Genomic DNA, 15,613 nt, shown 5'->3' with positions numbered 1-15,613 from the left:
TTTTTCATTCAGCCTCTGGGCTGAAAGAAAGAATGAACGGCACAGATTTCTTCATTCGCATCGATCAATGTGGATGAAAAAATCTCTGCCAAAAAAAAAAGGAGGGGAAAGGCGTCTGCCAGGACATAGGAGCTCCGCCCAACATCCATACCCACTTAGCTCGTATGCCCTGGCAAACCAGATTTCTCCATTCACATCAATCGATGTGGATGAATTAATCATTGCCGGGATTTTTATTATTTTTTTTATATATACAAAGTGTTTGCCAAAGCATATGAACACCGCCGCCTCCTCAGCTCATATGCCTCGGCAAACGTATCTTTTACTGCAGAGGAGAAATCTCGTCTTGCAGCGCCGCATACACCGACTTTTGTGTAATCTGACAGCAGCGCAATGCTTCTGTCAGAATGCACATCAGTGCTGCAGCTGCTTGATCGCTTGGTCCACCTAGAACAGCGGTTCTCAACCTAGGGGTCGCGACCCCTTTGGGGGTCGATCGGCCCTTTCAGGGGGGTCGCCTGAGGCTTCCTATTGTGGGTCGCCCGCACAACGGCAGCGGCCCCTTATCCTCGCGCACAGGAAGTGATGTCCTATCACTGCCTGTGCTTGAAGGGGCCTGACGTCTGGACGGGTAAGTCGGGCTGCCTGTCTGCTGAGGTCCGAGTTTTTTCGTTAATGACATCGCCGCTGAGCACCACTGCCACCAATGATTTAATTGAGCCTGGCTAATTTTATTTTAATTATTTGGCTGAGCAAGGCTTAATTTATTTGGGGGGACATGAAACACCGCTGATTTATTTATTTGGGGGACCCTGAGCACTTCTGATTTATTTATTTGGGGGACCCTGAGCACCATTTGGGGGGGGGACCTGAAGCACCGCTGATTTATTTATTTGGGGGACCCTGAGCACTTCTGATTTATTTATTTGGGGGACCCTGAGCACCATTGATTTATTTATTTGGGGGGGGACCTGAAGCACCGCTGATTTATTTATTTGGGGGACCCTGAGCACTTCTGATTTATTTATTTGGGGGACCCTGAGCACCATTGATTTATTTATTTGGGGGAAACCTGATGCACCACTGATTAATTTATTTGGGGGTACCCTGAGCACCACTGATTTATTTATTTGGGGGAGACCTGAATCCCCGCTGATTTATTTATTTGGGGGACCCTGAGCACTTCTGATTTATTTATTTGGGGGGGACCTGAAGCACCGCTGATTTATTTATTTGGGGGGGGGGACCTGAAGCACCGCTGATTTATTTATTTGGGGGGGGACCTGAAGCACCGCTGATTTATTTATTTGGGGGACCCTGAGCACTTCTGATTTATTTATTTGGGGGACCCTGAGCACCATTGATTTATTTATTTGGGGGAAACCTGATGCACCACTGATTTATTTATTTGGGGGTACCCTGAGCACCACTGATTTATTTATTTGGGGGACCCTGAGCACTTCTGATTTATTTATTTGGGGGGGGACCTGAAGCACCGCTGATTTATTTATTTGGGGGGGGGGGCCTGAAGCACCGCTGATTTATTTATTTGGGGGGGGACCTGAAGCACCGCTGATTTATTTATTTGGGGGACCCTGAGCACTTCTGATTTATTTATTTGGGGGACCCTGAGCACTTCTGATTTATTTATTTGGGGGACCCTGAGCACTTCTGATTTATTTATTTGGGGGACAATTATGTTATGTTCAATTTGTAACAATAAAAATACATCCTGCATATCAGATATTTACATTACAATTCATAACAGTAGCAAAATTAGTTATGACGTAGCAAGGAAAAAAATGTAATGGTTGGGGGTCACCACAACATGAGGAACTGTATGCAGAAAAACTTTATCCAGCTCACCTTCCTGATTGTGCAATAGTCCCGACTCCAGAAACCTTAGGGGAGTGTCCCCACAGCAGGCTGCAAGTAATTTGGAAGGAAAGGTCTCGGAAGCATTGAAAATCCTCTTAAAAGCTTCTTCTTTTATTGAACATACAAAACAGCAGACATGACCACTGGGTACACGGAATACAAACGTTGACGCGTTTCGGGTGCTAGACCCTTAGTCGTAACGGTGCTTCATAGTGTGACCCCACAATTTAAAGGAGCATTATGTCCAACCATCCAAAATTCTGAGAGACAAGGCACCCGCTCCATTAGTTGTCCCACTGTGTATCACACCTTTCTTACAACCTGCTAATCACATATAAGATGGGTTGCACACTGTGCGGGAGTGTTCCTTCTGAGTTAACCCTTATGGAACCAAATCCCATGTTCCAAACCCATGCAGGGAAAGGACAAAAAAACTCCACAGTGTGAACAGCATACTCCATATAACAACTTGTAAAAACATATGAATGAACAAAACCAATATGGCACTATGCACTGCCGTGGAGTGCAGATCCTGAAGATTACATACATGTACAGTTTGTTACGCAAGAAAACAAAATAAAATAAAATGAAATAAAAATACAAATGAAAATGATTTGTCTGGGTAATTTAATTTTGCGTGGTTGGTAAATGTGTGTTGGTTGGATGCATACCTGATTTGTTATACACACTGCGGGAACTCCATCAAAATTAAGTCCTTGGGAACCGTGCTCCCGGCTTCCCAGGCATATGCAAAAAAGACTGAGTAACCGCACAGTGTGAATGAGGCACTACGCATTAGCACTAGAAGCATGCATGTAAATAAAATGATATATATTAAGTGAGAAAACTACTAGATGGCAAAACCAGGATGGTCACATCGCTCCCCAGAAACTGCATATATAAGGGGATGGCATATATTAAATAGCAGAAAATTGCTGCATTCGCAGCATTGGTCATTCTGGTTCTGGCATCTAACATAATTACTGATATACATACATTAGTTCTCTTTTCAGATTCAAGCCATTGGGAACTCTGGTATTGAGTCTGAAAATCCAGAAGGCTTCTCGTAGGCGAAGTTTTTTACACTGATCCCCCCCCCCCTCCTAGGTGCAAAAACCCTCTCAATTGCAAAGGCTTTGAATGTTTTAACCTGACGTGCATGTATTTGTATAAAATGTCTCGCTGCATTGGAGACATTTAGGGCATTCGGGTTTTGGATGTAATTGAGATGCTCCAGGAGTCGATTCCTAAATTTACGGATCGTACTCCCGACATACATCAAGTCACAGTCAGTGCACCTTATGATATAGACCACTCCCTCTGTGTTGCAATTAATGTAACTTTGGATGGGAAAACTGCAGGAATGGTCAGATTTATCAAATGACTGTAAGGGGATCACGTAATTGCAGCTTTTACAGGGGTGGCCCCCACATCTGGAGAAACCCCTGTAAATAAGCCAACTGGATTTAATGTTGGCTTCCTTTCTGTTGGAAGAGAAGAGGGATGGAGACAGCGAGCAGGACAACGTGGTAGCCCTCCTGGAAACAATTCTACAGCCTGATTTTAAAGCTTTATATAGAATCTCATCATCATATAGGATGGGGAGGCATCGCTTAATTGTAGAACTGATTTGATTAAATTCTCTACTATATGTCAGAGATAAAGTAGGGGTGTTGTCCTGGTCACTGTCTCCATGCACCCTCCCACTTCCCACAGAAATTTTGGATACCTTACAATCCTTTGATTTTCCGAAAAGCATTTCTTGTCTATTTTTGCGTAGTGCAATATTTTGGCCTCTTTGCAACATCCAGTCAGGGTAGTTTCTAGCTTTGAGCCTTTTATCTACCCTGCTGAATTCCTCTGCTAATAGCTCTGGTGAACTGCAATTTCTTGCAGTCCGAATGTATTCCCCCACGGGAATCGCCCTGATGGTATGTAGGGGGTGATGACTTGTAGCATTCAGGATCGAGTTTCCAGCTATATCTTTTCGATAGGTTCGTGTGTGCACCACCTCCCCTGGACTGCCGTGGAGTGTCAAGTCGAGAAAATTAATATGGGATTCATTCACAGTACACGTAAAGCGGAGATTATAATCATTACCATTAAGATAGGCCTGGAGGTCTGGGACGGCAGACACATCGCCCGCCCAAATCATGAGCAGGTCATCGATGTATCTGCCGTACCAGACCAATCCAGGCCCAAATGGATTGTCCAGACTGTAAATGTATTTCTCTTCCCAATATGCCATGGTCAAATTCGCCAATGAAGACGAGAATTTGGCCCCCATTGACACTCCACGGGTCTGCAAGTAGTGCACACAATCGAACATAAAATAATTGTGAGTCAATAAATATGCAGTGACCTCACAGGCATAATCAATATAGCTGGAACTAAATCCCGTGTGCCTATGGAGATGATATTCCATAGCCAGCAGGGCGACCCCATGAGGGGTGGAAGGATACAGTGCAATGACGTCTGCCGCTATAAATTTAAAATTAATGTCCCATTTGAAGCTGTACATGGCGCGCAGAACGTCCGTTGTATCCTTAAGGAACCCCGGTGTCTGCCTGACTAGTGGCTGGAGGATGTTGTCCAGCCAACTACCCAGGCGCTTAGTGAGGGACCCTATACCAGAGACTATGGGGCGGAGGGGGGGGGGGGGGGGACATATAGTCATCTTTATATTCCCTCAATGGGTCTCTCTGTAGTCTCCTGTACGTGGATGCGTCTGCCAACATATCCCGCATCTGGTTACCATATGCCTCCTTATCCATGATGACCACCGCCCCCCCCCCCTTGTCCGCCATTTTGATAATAATATTGTCGCACTGGTGCAGCTCCTGGAGGGCCCGGACCTGAGAGTGGGTAAGATTATCAGGACTTCTAGCGTCCTTGCTGTCTTTTTGAATTCTCCCTCACTCCTTTTCCAGGACCTCCTGGAATACATCCATGCTGCTAGTGCGCGACATCACAGGATAAAATCTCGCATTTCGTGTATGAAATTTTGTCCCAGATTGGGCTACCTCCACGATTCCTTGCTCCTCCTGAAGCCCCGTCAGGCAGCATAAAGACATTTGTTTTTTGAACAGTAAATCCTTATAAATATTTTCGTTATAGGTCTGTGGCTGATTCTGCGGGGGATCAGGAGGAGCAGGGACATCATGGAAATGCCGAGATACCGTGATGTTGCGCACAAATTTGTTAATATACAGCAAGGTTGAAAATATATCAAAATGTGTAGTAGGCAAAAAAATTTAGGCCAAGGGACAATACATATTCTTGGTCTTTGCTCAACATAATACTAGATAAATTCACAACATTTAGCTGGTCACTACTTACTTCCGTTTTGTCTGAAGCCGTGTGGACCTTGGATGCTGCTGTCCGGTGCCTCCGTCCAGCCCTGGCTCTGCGTTTTTTGTAATATTAGACGCATCTCTCCTGTCCTTCTCAAATTTGGATTTCTTATAGTAGGAGGCTTTAGTTCCCCCCTCTTCAGGTGAGAGAGGCAGAGCGGAAGCACCAGACCCCAGCTCCAACGTCCCGGCTGTATGTGAATAATCATACACCTCTGTATCAGAGGAAAAGCTAACCCTAGATACTCTTTTATGCAATTTCGCTGTTTGAGGAACTGTATTAAGGGGTCACGGCTTTAGAAAGGTTGAGAACCACTGACCTAGAAGGTAAAAAAAAAAAAGAGGCCGCAACGCAATAAATTTATTAACATTAACTTTAGAGAACATTAACTTATATAAACTTTTGAAACAGAACAATAACTTTTTTGCTTACCGGTGATTTTTTATTATTTTTTTACCTTTTATAGGACAAACCTCTTCTTCCCCATGGGACAATGTGCAAAGCGCAAATCGCCCAGAGATGTGGCGAAGTACATTATGCACTTTGTCCCAGGTAAAAGGAGAGGTTTGTGGCAGCTCTGTGTGAAAGGGTCCTAAGACCCCTGTGTGCCTGTCCTGTGTACGCAATCCCTATGCTAATAGTGTACCTGAGTGTGGAACATGCGGAAACACTCCCCTATGCATAGGGCAGGCTGGTCAGGACAGTCAGGACAAAAAAAGGTGGTGTCACGCCTTATTCCACCCCTGCTACAGACACAACATCTTTTTCTTGGGGAACGTTGAGTTGGGGTACCAGGATAGACAGACAGGAAGTGTCTGCCATGTAGCCGGCTCACTACATCAGGGCCTTGGGGCACGGACCCTCCTGGATACAGGATTTCCGAAATGATCTCTTCCTGGAATTTTAAGAAGGATCCTGTTTTCCCAGCCTTACTGTAGAGAACAAAACTATTATACAGACGAAAGGAAGGCCAGCAGCACACCAAGGTTTTCAACAAAATGTGAAGTTTATTCCTCCAGAGTCAGCAGTGACGTTTCAACAAAACTATTATACATCGCCAATTGAATTAAATAAACAAACACCTTCTTATACCAGCGTCGGGTGCGTCGGGAAACTAAATAGGGAGCCAACATCTGGTCATTGAAGTCCACCCCTCCCATGTGAAGGTTATAGTCGTGGACAGAGAGGGGTTTCACAATTACTCCAGTTGCCCGTTCAATTTGGACAGTCGTGTCTGCGTGAATGGTGGACAGAAGGTAAACGTCCCTCTTGTCCCTCCACTTCACCGCGAGCAGTTCTTGGTCACACAAGGCAGCCCTCTCCCCCCGTGCAAGTCGGGTACTAACGAGCTGTTGGGGGAAGCCCCGGCGACTAGGTCGCGCGGTGCCACAGCATTGAATTCCGACTAGATGTAAGTGCCGAAAGAGGGCCACGCTTGAGTAAAAATTGTCCACGTATAAGTGGTACCCCTTGTGGAGTAAGGGTGACGCCAAGTCCCAGACAATCTTGCCACTGCTCCCCAGGTAGTCAGGACATCCGACCGGCTCCAGTTTTGAGTCTTTTCCCTCATAGACCCTATAACGATATGTATAGCCTGTGGCCCTTTCACAGAGCTTATACAGTTTGACCCCATACCGGGCGCACTTGCTGGGGATGTACTGTTTTATGCCAAGGCGCCCGGTAAAATGTACTAGGGACTCTTCTATGCAGATGTTTTGATTAGGGGTATACGCATCTCCAAATCTGGATGACAAATGGTCTATGAGGGGCCGAATTTTGTGGAGCCGGTCATAAGCAGGGTGGCCTCTTGGATGACGGGTGCTATTGTCCGTAAAATGCATAAAGCACATGATGACCTCAAAACGTGCCCTAGACATTGCAGCAGAGAACATGGGCATGTAATGTATTGGGTCTTTAGACCAATATGACCGCAATACATTTTTTTTAGTTAGACCCATGCTGAGGATAAGGCCCAAAAAAAAATTAAACTCGGAAACTGTGACTGGTTTCCACCGGAAAGGCTGGGCATAGTAGCTTTCCGGATTGGCGGTAATAAACTGTGTGGCGTAGCGGTTGGTTTCTGCCACAACTAGGTCATAGAGATCCGCGGTGAAGAACAGCTCAAAAAACTGAAGGGCCGATCCTAAATGAGCCGTCTCCACGCGAACTCCAGACTGGGCGGTGAAAGGGGGCAATACGGGTGCGGCGGAATCAGGGGATTGCCAATTAGGATTTGCCAGCACCTCTGGGAGACTAGGGGTTCTACGGGCCTGTGAACGCGGTGGCTGCGACAGGGGAGTTATTGCACGTGCCACCGTACCAGCTGGAACTGCCCTTCTGGTGCTCGCCACTTCACCAGGGAATACGGCAGTGCTGGTAGAAGGTCCAGGGTGTGCTGCGCTGCTGGTGTATGCCCACCATAAACAAGATCAGCGCTAGCACCACTCTGCTGCAAATGAGGATCATCATGCGGGGTAGGCAGAACTCTGACATGGGATCGGGTACGTCTGACCGTAGTAGGGACCTCTACCTCGTCATCTTCGCTAGCGGTTAGAGTGCCACTGCTGTCTACAGGTTCATATTCTGAACCACTGGATTCAGCGGATGAGGCGTCCCCATCGCTTTCATCCATCACGGCCAGAATCCTGTAAGCCTCTTCAGCGGAATACCCCTTGTTTGACATTTTGGGTTCACTAAATTTAGGGGGTATTCCTCTGAGACTACCCGGGAAAAAGAGCAAACCTACCTAGTAAAAAGGAGTGCTTGCGAAGTAAAGCTGCGATCGCTAATAAAGATCCAAAAAGCTCAAAAGTGATCTTTATAGCGGCGCAGCGATTTTACCGTGTTTTTGCAGTGATCAGAAAAAAAAAATTCTGTCACTGCGGTGGGGCGGACTGAACGCAAGTGTGCGCAAAAGATCAGGCCTGATCGGGCGAACACTGCGTTTTGTAGAGCCTAAGGTGACCCTAATGTACTTATATAGATCTGAATGCGATCAGTCTTGATCACTTACAGATACTATATAGTACTAGTGCTGATTAGCGACAGCGATGACGCTAATCAGCGACTAAAAAGTGACTGCGGTGGGCTGGGCGCTAAACTACCTAGCAAGTAGCTAACTACCTGGCAGGGATGAGGGACCCTTACAGGGGGGGTGATCAGTGACAGGGGGGTGGACAAGGGGGTGACAGAGGCTGTAGAAGAACTTGTGCACTACGCGATCCTGTGAACGCGCGCTCCTGTGTGCGTGCGTTCACAGGAAATCTCGGCTCACGCGAGATGACGCCAATCGGCGTTAGTGTGACCTGGGAGCGCCGCAGCAAGGACGCCTTTCGGCATTAGTGTGACGGTAAGTGGTTAAATTATCTGCCACAGGTAGAGTAATGCGCTCTTCAGCTGAATACGTATTTATATCTACCATTGGTGCACTTTAGATTATGATATACCTCTCCAAGGCTGAATAAATTTCTATTCTTGGTTTCAACATGGAACTTTTACCCCTACTTGTAGACACATTGCTATGTCTACTTCAGTTTTTTCTGTTTATAACTTTTAATTTCCTCAGATTTTTTTCAATAATGCTTCACTTTGCACTGTATTTAATTTTGCTTATATCTCCCTCAGGTCTTTTTGAGCAGTGTGGTGGCCATCTTCGGCCTCATGGATCAAAACCATGGGACTGACAATTCTTTCTCAACTCCAGGGGACTAAACTGTCCACAGAAAAGGGCTTATCTTTGGAAAGATGCGATGTCTGGCAAAGCTGATGTACTGTGTATTCAGGAATCTCACCTGTTACAGAAAGATGCATACAGGATTAGACACCGCTTGTTTCCAACTATAATTCACTCTCACAATGCCCAGAAAAACAGAGGAGTATTTATCGCTGTTAAAAACTCTGTGTCCTTTTCTCTACTCTCACAGGTGATAGATCCCTGGGGCAGATACGTTGTCTTGGTATGTGTGGTGAACAATATCAAATATACATTGGTGAATATTTACGCGCCAAACGAACACCAGATTTCTTTCCTACATAGAGTTATGAAGAAAGTCCACAAAATTAAGCAAGGTAAACTAATCATCTGTGGTGATTTCAACTCAATAGTGGATCCCTCTCTTGACTCAACTAATCCCTCCAGACGCTCTCCTATAGGCTTAGCAGCTTTTCTTCACTCCGAAGGCCTTATAGACATCTGGAGGGCTCAGCACGGCCAGGAAAGGGACTACACCTTCTTATCCTCCTGGCACCTCTCTTACTCTAGAATAGACATGTTTTTAGTAGACCAAACAACCCTTTTCCACACTTTAAACTCATCCATTGGTATTATCAAATGGTCTGACCACGCTCCTATTTTACTCCAACTGGCGGAACAATTCCAATCTTCTCCCCCTCCAGTGTGGAGGAATAATCCATTTATCCTTTCCCACCCCAAACACAAACTTGAGATTGCAAAAGCCCTACAGGAATACTTCCAGTTGAATGCGAACTCAGTTCCTGACCCGTATGTAGTTTGGCAGGCGCACAAGGCATTTATAAGAGGCATCTTGATACAAATAAACCACATTGAAAAGAAAAAAAGGGAAAAAGAACTAATAGATACTCTAGCAAGGATCTCGACTCTAGAATCTAGAAATAAGCTACTTCCAACTGTTGAGACAACTGCTGACCTGCGTAGTGAAAGGGATAAATTAATATGTCTCCTTAACAATGACTTTACTAAATCCCTCATGCGCACTAAGGCCAGATATTACACCCAGGGAAACAAAGCAGGAAAACTTCTAGCCTCAAAACTTAAACACCAGCAAGCAAAATCTAGAATCCCCTTCCTCTTACATCCCGCAAATAAATCGAAAGTTATTGATCCAAGAGATATAGCAGAGCAATTCCGTCTTTACTACAAAGACTTATATAATCTTAAGGATAGCTTGTCCCTCCCAACTGATTATGAATACCTTGTACAGGACTTTATAGATAAGGCTAAACTGCCCAAACTAACCCAGTCTCACCTATTACAACTAAACACCCCAATTACAGATCTTGAATTAAATAAGTTAGTGTCCTCCCTCCGGGAAAATCTCCAGGCCCAGACGGGCTATCAAATGAATATTATAAACACTATTACCCTACTCTAGCCCCTTTCCTTCTCCCACTGTTTCAAAAAACGATGTCTGGCTCTTCCTTCCCCTCAGAAATGCTGATGGCACTAATTGTCACTTTACCCAAACCTGGTAAAACCCCAGACTCGCCTCAAAATTTTAGGCCACTATCCCTTCTAAACTCTGATATAAAAATCTTCGCTAAACTGATTGCTTCCAGGCTTGCCATAATTCTTCCCAAATTAATAGGTGATGACCAATCTGGCTTTGTGAAAGGCAGACAGGCATCTGATAACACTAGACGCTTATTCAACATTATTAATGTTGCGGAATCACGCAACACTCCTATGGTTGCGGTTACCCTGGACACAGAAAAGGCGTTTGATCGCCTCCACTGGCATTATGCTTTTTCTGTTCTTGAATCCATGGGTTTTACTGGCTCTATTATTCATGCAATCCGTGGTTTATATTCAGACCCTATAGCGAAGATTTTTGTCAACGGAGTACTTTCACAAAGTTTTCATATCACTAACGGTTCCCGGCAGGGATGTCCTCTTTCCCCCCTTTTATTTATCCTAGCCTTAGAACCCCTTGCTCAACACATTCGTCTCTCGCCCGATATACACGGATTACGAATAGGTTCAAAGTCCCATGTATTATCATTATATGCTGATGATATTATCCTGACAATGACGAATCCCACCCAATCATTAACTCACGCGTTTTCCATTATTTCTCATTATGGCGGTCTTTCATATTATAAAATTAATAACTCTAAATCTCAAGTGCTCCCTATTAACATCTCACTAACAGAGCTAAGAGTCCTAAAAAATATGTTTCCGCTAGACTGGCAAACATCACATCTCCCTTACTTGGGAATCAAATTGTCCTACCCTTGTTCACTCGCATACCAACACAATTATGTTCCACTACTCACCACTATGGCTAAGGATTTCGCTTCTTTTAACATGCAGGAAATTTCTTGGGTGGGCAGGATAGCGTCTTTTCAAATGATGACTTTACCCAAACTCATCTATATTTTCCGGGCGCTACCTGTTCCAGTTCCTGATTCCTTCTTCAGAGACGCTCAAAAGATTATTAATAGCTATATATGGAAATCTAGCCGTCCTAGAGTGGCCCAATCTATTATGTTTAGAAGGAGACAAGTAGGTTGACTGGGCCTTCCCTCCATTAAGGATTACTTTCTATCTATTAATCTTTCTTTTACTAGAGAATGGTGGAATCCACTTTCAACACAACCATAGGTTAAGATGGAATCCATACTTACCCCTAATGAATCGTTGAAGGATTTACTCTATCTCTATTAAAATTTAAGAGAATAGATCACCCTCTGATTATGGTAAAACAGGCTATTGTACTGTGGTCCAAGTTCCACTTATCACAAGGCTCATCCAATCTCAACATTTTACCGCATGTATCGATGAATACCCTAAGTTTATGTATAAACAATATTGATCTCTCAGCCTGGACCACAGCTGGCATTTTGTCCGCTGCTCAATTGGTGGAGAATTCGGCCATGATCTCCTTTGATAAATTACGCCAATTATACTGCTTACCTTCCTCCCAATTTCTCTCTTATATGAGAATAGACCACTGCCTCAGCAACTTCCTTCTCTCCCCTCCTAGATCTCACCCAGAGGTGATGAGGATTTTCAGGTCACCTTCTCTATTCAGGCATCATACCACTCATCATTTATATAATATACTAAATGATAAGGCTAATTTTAGCAAATCTCCTCCCTTATTGAAGTGGGAAAGTGAACTAAAATTTTCATTTTCGGAGGAGAAATGGGCTGCGGCAGTTCGTTTTATTGGGATTACATTTAAATGTGTTACACATTATGAAGCCGGGATTAAAACCCTTCTAAGGTTGTACTATACGCCTCATCGCCTGAGCATCATTTATCCGGGTGCTTCGGCTTGTTGCTGGCGTGAATGTGGTAATACCGGTTCTCTCCTTCACATACTTTGGGCGTGTCCTAAACTCACTCCCTTTTGGGGCTCGATATTTAATCTAATAGTTCAAACCACTTGTATACGGTTGTCTCCTTCCCCGACGTTAGCTCTTCTATTCCTCAATATAGATGATCTACCGTTTGATGACAGACGTGTTATAGGACATATCCTACTCAGTGCTAAATTGGTTATCACTAGACATTGGAAAGCAGTAAATCCGCCAGCAATCTCTGAAGTAATCCAAACTATAAATACCACGTGTAGACTTGAGAGTCTTCTCCCAGACTCAATGTTAAGCCAGACTTTAAAGAAAAAGACCTGGTCCCCCTGGATGTTGAGTCCCTATTATGCACATTGAATTATATCATTTCTAGAATGGCCATTGCACTGCTCAATAGACCTTATATTTTACAGTCTCAATTTTATTTTTATTTTCTTACTAAAGTACACAACCAAAGATTTTAAGGCTAGCATATAATTGAATATGTGTGTAGAAAATTAGAAACCTGAAAAGTCGCACACATATATAATTGATAATCTTTATTAATGAAAAAGACAAAAGTTACATAATACATATACAGCGGTATACAAAAGTGGTAAAAAATGCAGGAGGAGAAAGTGACTAGTGCACCGAGCCACCAATGATCCTGAACCGGTGAGTCAGATAATACATAAGGCTGAATGAGATAAAGTATTGTCTATGCTGGTGTGATGACTGGTTAATACCTATAGTAGCCACACAGAAGACATACAGTCTCAATGACAACAACACATGTCACAAGAGAATACATAAATCATAGTAAAGTTAATGCTACAGGGAGGCCAGCAACGGTGCAATCACCGTGCTGAACAGCTGTTGACCTGCCTGCAGCATGCAATACAGTATACAATTGACAGTGGAGCAGTCTATACTGACCAGGAGAGGATGAGTGATGGCTCGTGGCCCAATGCGTGTTTCGCCTCGCTTCTTCAAGGGGCGTATGGTTGCTTCCAGTTCCCCACTGGGGCAACCATACGCCCCTTGAAGAAGGGAGGCGAAACGCGCGTCGGGCCACGAGCCATCACTCATCCTCTCCTGGTCAGTATAGGCTGCTCCACTGTCAATTGTATATTGTATTGCATGCTGCAGCCAGGTCAACAGCTGTTCAGCATGGTGATTGCACCGTTGCTGGCCTCCCTGTAGCATTAATGTTACTGGTATAATACCAATTGTTCTCTCTATAAATAATCTTTTGCATAAAGGACACTGTCTGTAAACATATGCTATGCAAAATCAATAAAAAAGATCATAAATGTGAAACCGAGAGAATAAAGCGTGATAGTCCACCGATGAGTCCTCCACTTCCGTTTTTTTAGGGAAACAAGGCGGCGGAGATGCCGCAGGGGCGGAAGGAAGCATCGTCGACCCCTCAAGAGGCTCATTACCCCCGAACCCGGGAAAGAGCAGGGGAGTACCGATGAGATTGACGAGATGCAACCCCAGGAAGTGATACAGTTGGTGGTGAACATTTCATCAGTTGAGCTTACCTTAGAACAGACTCAAGTGCTGGGTCGAGGTTTGACTTTTTCCCCTACAACTGAAAGGGACTGGTTCACCCTTGAATTGGATTTACAACGCTTTTTTAGGAACTTGCGACTAAAAAGTTTCTTTGCTTCTAAGAAAAGTGATAATTTGGGGTTAGGTTAACTTAGCAATAAAAATGTAGCAGAATTAAAGTGCAATAAGTTTGATCTTAAGAAACCTAGTAATTTCTCTCCCCCCCACACTAACCATGTGGTTGAATCTTATATTCAGATTATACATAAGCAAATTGAAACTTTAAAGCCTTCCCTTTTGGGTAGAAACAACCTAACCAAATTGGAACATGAAGCCATCTTGTCATTGGAGAAGGATGATCGCATTACTATAAAACCTGCTGACAAGGGTGGGGCGGTGGTCGTCATGGATACTGCAATGTATGGCGATGAAATTAATAGACAATTACAGGATGTGGAAGTATATGAACAATTGCCTGGGGACCCTAAATGGGATATTATGCGTGACATAGGAGTGATATTGGAGGAGGCGGTACAAAATGCCATCATTGATGAATGGCTATGTAAATATCTTAAAGTGAGCCACCCTGTCACTCCTATGTTATACATACTCCCCAAAATACATAAGAGGCTTGCCGACCCATTGTATCAGGCAGAAATTTGGTCTTTAATCCCATCTCGATATTTCTCGACAGGCTCTTGCAGATCCGTGCGACCTCCGCCCCATCCTATGTCAAGGATACTGGACATTTCCTGTCTAAATTATGTGAGTTGCAGCTTCCAGCTCAGTTTTTGTTGGTCAACTTTGACGTTGTCTCCTTGCACACGTCCATTGATCACACACATGGTCTGAATGTCGTCGATGTAGCCCTGGCCGACATGGGACTCTCCCTGGGGGTGTGCCGATTTGTCCTCCGCCTCTTGGAGGTTGTCCTGAGGAGGAATTACTTCCTCTTCGGTGACACCTAATATCAGCAGAGGCGGGGTGTGGCCATGGGGTCCAATGTGGCCCCCACCTATGCCAACATCTTCATGGCTGAGGTGGAGGACAGGCTGGTATACCAATCCCAATTTTTTGGGAGGGTCCTATGTTGGTGGCGCTACATCGACGACATTTTCATGATCTGGACTGGCACAACTAACGAGCTTGATGAGTTTCATCTACACCTGAACTCAGGTGTACCTGGGTTACAGTTCACTGTCACGTCCTCTGAAAGTAAACTTAACTTCTTGGATGTGCGAGTCTATGTAGTGGGGGGTGAAATTAAAACAGACCTTTATCAGAAGTCCACAGATAGGAACATCCTTCTCACACATGACAGTTACCATCCACGTCGGATGTTAGACTCCTTGCCTTGGAGCCAACTATTAAGAGTCAGAAGAATTGTATCCGACGATGCTAATTTTACACAAAGGGTGGATGCCATGTGTGACAGATTCACTGAACGGGGTTATCCCAGGAAGCTCCTAGATAGGACTAGAAAGAGGGTTACATTGGTTGACAGAGATTCTGCTCTCCACAAATCATCGAGAACCAAGGTCACGAGTAGAGTTCCTTTTGTGTCTGTGTATGGTCGGGACAGTGGAGATATTGCACACATTCTTAGAAAAGAGTGGCATATACTGCAACGAGGTTTGCCAGACATTGATGAATTCAGTGCCCCACCATTAATGGCGTATAAGAGGAACTCAAATTTGCGTGACAGGCTAGTAAAAACAGATGTTGGAGGCTCGGGCACACAGAAACTTTTGGCCCCACGTAGGAATGGAAC

The sequence above is a fragment of the Bufo bufo genome, chromosome 6 (assembly GCF_905171765.1).
Source record: "Bufo bufo chromosome 6, aBufBuf1.1, whole genome shotgun sequence".
Taxonomy (NCBI): domain Eukaryota; kingdom Metazoa; phylum Chordata; class Amphibia; order Anura; family Bufonidae; genus Bufo; species Bufo bufo.
Note: the sequence above shows the minus strand (reverse complement) of the source record.